The 6,532-nt window shown below is 31.6% G+C and overlaps 1 protein-coding gene across 2 annotated transcripts in view; it reads left to right on the top strand.

The window, feature by feature from the left end:
• Nucleotides 1-6,532, top strand: part of LOC117180897 (homogentisate 1,2-dioxygenase) — a 235,894-nt gene that overhangs the window by 18,702 nt on the left and 210,660 nt on the right. The gene's annotated exons all lie outside the window — the stretch shown is intronic.

Genomic DNA, 6,532 nt, shown 5'->3' with positions numbered 1-6,532 from the left:
AAGAATAATATAGCTAAATTGAAAACGAAAGATTTCTGTAAAGAAATCAGCAGGAAATATTTGTCGCAATCAAAACTAGGTGATTTCGAAACTCACAAATACAAATCACGAACAAGAGCATTATGTATAATGAACAATGTCGCCAGAGGACTACTAGATTTTGCATTGATTGCAACATGTATAGCTGCTTACTTTGTTTGCGGCAGACGGACGATAGATATTCGTGAATCATTTTACTCTTACAGGATGCTTAGAAATAGGAAAATTTTTTATTGAAAAACTATGCGCTTTTCGGAAAATTTGTCAAGAATAAAAAGTTTATTGTAGCATCGTTTATTGTAAAAAAATTCATAAATGTTTTCACAAAAATTTTGCCATTAAGACGCCATTTTGAAAATACTAAAACGAAAAATCGATCTTTGAACCATGGATTCTCAAAGTTTAGACATTTATTCCACCCGTTAGTGAGATTCCAGGTTAATTACAGACTCGGAAAGTTTTGGAAAATGGTTCACGAAAAAAAATAGGCACGAAAAATCACGTTTTTTTTTGTTTAAACTGCATTTTGGGATAATAAGTAAATTTTTTGGGGAATTTCATTTGCACCGTCGGAAAGAGGAGATCTTAAGCAATAAAAATATATGTGTCTCAATTTTTTCGTGTCGAATAGTCTTAGTTATTGGCCGTTGAAAAGCAGTGTACCGGTAGTGGCGTTTTGGCCGTTTAAGGGTGAACTAAAATTTGAAAAATAATAACGCTTACTATTTTTTACCGCGCACAGCCAAATTCATCAAGTACGAAACTCCTGAGATATGTAGTATACATAACCAGTCATTTCCGAAAAAATAAAAATTTGCAAAGTGGGGTTTTTGAGAAAATCTACTTTCAAACATTTTAGAAAAATCGCAGCTATTTTGTTCTTTTTAAACATGCTTTATTTTGTGTGTGGAAGGGGGGGGGGGTTGAATTAAAGAAAAAAGAATTCTCACGAACTTGAGCTCGAAACTAAGCGAAGCACTGTTGCGCCCAATCGGAGGCTAGTGTGATAAGTTACCTAATAAACTCTGTTCGGCAACACCATGGAGGTCCAGTCGAAGGTTCATTTTAATTACATGGTGTTCCTCAGCAGGCTTAATTCACTTGTCAAAAAAGCATGCGATTTTTTTTTGTTTTTTGTCGGGAAGCGTTTAATTAGCATGCATTGGTGTGGATAAAAATAATCCATTTTATTTCGTTAGTGTAACTGAGTCTTGGCTATTCTTACGGAAAATTACGTAACAGCAAACAGTTCTTCAATTTTAAGGTTTAGTAATATTTTGGAATTTATAATATCTGAGCAACTACTTTGATATATAGTCGATTACAAAACACTTTTTTCCTTAAAAAAAGGATAAAAGTAATTGAAAATTTCTTTAACTGAAAAACTGAAAAAACGCATGTTTCAGTGATAAGTAAAGAGGCCGTTTCAATTACGACGTGTCCGCTTCTTGGGGTGCGAAATGAAAAACGTCATTATTGTCGCATAATCTACGCGTTCGTAACTTCTTAAATACTTTTCAAGATTTGAAATAGCCATGTTTCAATGCTTTGTTTATTATTTTGACAGCTTTGCTAATTGTATGTCTTGGCCATTGAAGTTTAGCAGGTGTGTTGTTCGCACTTTGTAAAATTGAGCCATTAGGTATTTCAGATTAGGTGGGGATATCTAAGATGTCTGTACGCTGAGGGGCAAACAATAACACCAAACACATGGGAATAAACTTTATTTTTATAATAACTTGGAAAATGATTATTTTTCACGATAAGTGTATTCAGAGTATTTAACTATTTAATAACTATTTAATTGAATAATAAAATTTATATGTTTTCTGTAACTGTGAGAAATATTTTTTTCTCCAGTTATAAACTAAGTTAAGTTTTATCCTCTGAGATTCGTATTATTGCTTGGCCCTCATTGTACAGACATCTTTCCAGTTGACGTCACAACGTGAAGTACTTAATATTAGAAATCTTAGCGCATATATAACTGGAGGGAACCCGGCAATAGCAGAGTTATTGGCAAAATAAAAGAGACGGACTATGAGTTAGCGGGATAAGTTATCTCTTTCGCGCAGCAATCTGATTAGCTGTTTACCGCTCCCCTCTAAATGAAGGTTAAATAGTTTACATGTATGCGCAAGTAAAGAGCTATTTATGGAGCAAAAGTGAAAAGACCAATCATGTTGCTGTGCGAGAGAGATATCTTATCCCCCAGTCCCAGTCAGTGTTGGAAAAACGCGGATATCTCTGGCATGCGCAGTAGTTATTCCTGTGTATTTTTAGGTTATGTAAGGCCACGTGTCAATTTAAAAATACACAAGAATCACTACTGCGAATGCTCGAGATATCCGCGTTTGCTCATAATATAACTTTTTATGTTGAATAATTCGTACCTTAATAAGAATACATAGTGGAGCATATATATGTTAAGATTACTAGAAAAGTAGAGCATATGGATGCTAAATTCACCACGAATTAAGTTGTTGGATATTTAAGATGAAAAGGTCTTTCTATACACGCAATAATAGCATCCACAGATTTAACTGAATTGAAAAAAAATTAGGAAAACATACAAATTCAATTTTATAAAAATAAAAACTATTTGATCAAATTTTCTATGACTAGACATTAATCTAGAAAGTTTGAAATATTTTTCAAAGAATTACTTTATTAATAAAGTTAAATATTATATCATTTTAACATTATTATTATTTACAAGAATAAGTTCAACTTCATTAATTTAAAAAAAATTTACTTAAATTAGAATTAAAAATACTAGAACTGAATCTACAATTATTTAGGGGCTATAAAACTATACAATTTAAATAATAATTTAAAAAACCTCGATTTGAATTTCTGGCCAACAAAATATGAAAATTTATAATTATAACTCGAGCATTTAACCTTTTTTGGCAATGAATAATGCTTTGAAAAATATAATAAACATTTTAAACATTTATGCGTTAGAAAGAGAGATTCGATAAACTAGATTAGGGGGCATCGGAAACCCACCCCTCGTAATTTCAATCATGCTCACCTCAAAGCCTAGTTTCACCAAGTAGAATCCGCATACCTTCAACTTTTCTAAGACCATGGCGTGCTTGACAACAGCTGCCAAAATTTCTAAACAGTAATATCTGACCTTTCGTACCCCACCTTGTGGCTATTTCATACCATACCTACTCGGTATTTCGTACCCCGTGTTCTAGAGATATATGCATCCCTACCGAGGTACAGTGAACACCATTATAATTTTACCTGCAACACAATATACACCCAAGTTTTTACTGTGCTGATACGAGAGCTGGAGTTCGAGGGCCTCAGCTCAGGCCGAGCTCAGCTCAGCCATTATGTATGACGGTTGATTTTCACCATAGTGTGATATATCCACCCAGGAATTTTATTACCTCATTCGACAAAATCGTTTCGTTGACTGTTTTGGGTTAATTTTATAAATTATTTTGGTTAAATGAACAAAAGTTTTGTTAAGTTGACCAAATTAGTTTGTCAAACAGAGTTTTTGGTTGAATTGTTTTGTTGATTCTAGATAAGTCACGGGCGCGCATGCACGGAGAAAAATGGATGTTTAAATGTAGATATTCAAAGGGTCAGATTGTACCACCTAACATGCAGATATTCATACCAAACATCTACTATCTTTTTGAGATGTTAGGGGAAAAAATATTTGTATGTTAAACTGAACCACATTCAGATGTTAAAGTCGCGCCAGCGCATGCGCATTGCGCATTAAAATCTCTTAACTAAATTTGTCGGTTCTATATGTTCGATATCACAATTGCAGAATTTTACAATTTTGGAACATTTCAAAAGAATAAGATTTAATGCTATTCTTAATTAAAATTGGATAACGACTTCTGTCTATATACACAAGGGAAGTATGATCTTAAATTGCAGGTTATATCATTATATTGACATGAACACATTTGACAAAATGCTTATTACTTGAAATAAGTAAACTCCTCAAATATTTACAGCCGTTATTTGACATAACCTTACACTGAGAAAACTTTATCGCATAAATTAAAATATATATCGTAATTCCTGCGCTATATATCGTAATTATCCCATTATAATATCGCAGAATCGTGATATCGTACATTGGAAGTTTTTACATTATGTACCGCATAATTGTGCAAACTATAACGTAAGAAATGGGGATTCCCATCCGTCAGTTACATTTTGCGCTTGCGCTAAATAGTATTAAATAAGTTCTAATTTGTCTACAATAATGTGATTTGTTTCGGAGGAAGTACGTATATCGCAGCAAGAAAAAATTTTTGGGGTTTTTTGTTGTTGATCCTACATGGTTTACCGAAATTTGCTCACTTCAGCGCGACGCGTTCGACGAGTTCAGACTTATTTTCCTAACCTCAGTGGAACTTTCGCCGAAATGTTTAATCATTAACCGTTGCAGCTCTTACCTGCAGCAAATTCTTAATTTTTTCTGTGATTGTTTTAAATCTGGTGTCTCGATTTATAGCTCGAACTGACTCATATTCTGCCTGATTGTACGTTATCATATTGCGCTTTCTTGTAATATAGAGGTTTTGCGATATCATTGTGCGATATCCTTTTCTCCGTGTGAATGTAAGATCTCGGATATTTCAGTTAAAAATTTTGTATGTTCCATAGTAACATCTCAGTTTTTAATATATACAGATGCTAACTTTAAACATCCAGATTGTTGTCCTATAGTTAAACATAAAATATGTTAACCCTGAAAAGCTGGATTTTGCATTTGATCATTCATTTTTCTCCGTGTGGACACGGTACGATCGCGGATATTTCCAATTCAAGCTGACAGTCTACGTGCGAAAATTCATAGCGTCGATAAACACATAAAAATTTAATCCGTTTGAGTTTGCATCTCGATGGTTTTTTTATAAAAATAAGTGATCTGGAAACAGAATCGATTATGATTATGTTTTTATGTGAAAAATACGCAAGATTACTTAAGTCTGTTGGATCACCTAAGATTGTCTCGTCTTGTCACATTTAGTAGTTAAATAAACTATACTAAATAATTCACAAAAGATGTCATAATTCCAAGTTAAGCCATTTACAACATAAATTGTGATGGGTCCTTTATGGTTAGCTGAACTACAATAATTTATTGTTCAATTGACCAAAATATTTTCTTAGACTAGCAAAAATATTTACTTGAAGTAAGTAAAATATTTCATTGGATGGCGCAAAATATTTCCCTAAATTAACCAAAAGTTTTACTTGGATCAACTAAAATATTTGCTTGGATGACCCAAAATACATGTTATGATCAACAAAATTTTACTGATTAAAAAATTGTCTTGGCCAACCAAATATTTTGTTGTCCACATAACGACCATATTCCAGGATTGATTGAACCAAAATTTTGTTCATTCAACCAAATCTTTTTCTGAACAAATACCAAGTTATTCTGACAACATGAACTAGAATTTTGTTCAAATCTTCCCTGATTTAAAAAGGAATTGGTCTCATACTAATAATAATTCAACCCATTTTTCAATCACAGTGTAGCATTTGAAAAATTAAAAAAAATATATTGTTTTAAAGTTGCACATATATTATTAATTTATTTATGGGTTTCTAGTACAATATATTGGGCATTTTCGCCGGGTGCTTTTGTGGAATTTTTTTTTCAATTTAAAAAGGACCAGTTTGACCGGTTTGAAGAAAGAATTTAACAACTTAATCCAAATAAAAACGTTGCTTTAGAAAAATAATCTTTGCAAGGCTCGCTAGAAAAATAAGTAGTTCCTTGCTTTCACACACTATTCAGGCACACGAGCGAAACATTCATAGCTCGTCAGAATTGCGATCGCGTGATAAAAAAAATTTTAAAACGTTATATTTAATACGAGAGACAATATGTCATTTTTTCTCTCCTTGAATTATCAGTTCAATGTACAAAAAGTTCAATAAATGTTAATTTTTAAAAAATAATTCCATATGTAAGAGGAGGCAACATAATAAAATAACGTTGTGCTCAAGTTTTCACTTAAATATTTTATAATTTATTTTTTTTCGATAATAAATGGAAATAATAACAATAAAGTATTAGCGATGATTTGTTTATTATAATAATTATATTTATAATAGAATATAACTGTTAAGAATGATATTCGGGACGATTTTACTTTATATTATTTTACTTGCTATTTAAGGATTTTTTCTACAAAATAATTATTAAATAACTTATAAAACATGCAAGCGATAAAAACTAGATAAACTCGTTTTTTGAAGTTGACTTAAAATATTTATTTGTTGCCTTTTTTATAGACTCGAAAAAATGATTTTTCTTGACTCTGGTTTGACTGATTCATAAAAATATTATTTTCTTTGTAAAAACATATTTAATGAAACGAATTCTAAATCAGAAGATATTACTTTTTAAATGCTACAACCCACTTCGTCCATTTTATATTTTAAAAAAAATATCTTTATGTATTTTAAAAGAAGTCAAGAAGTTCTA

Source organism: Belonocnema kinseyi, chromosome 9 (assembly GCF_010883055.1).
Source record: "Belonocnema kinseyi isolate 2016_QV_RU_SX_M_011 chromosome 9, B_treatae_v1, whole genome shotgun sequence".
NCBI lineage: Eukaryota > Metazoa > Arthropoda > Insecta > Hymenoptera > Cynipidae > Belonocnema > Belonocnema kinseyi.
This window is presented reverse-complemented; position numbering and strand designations above follow the sequence as displayed.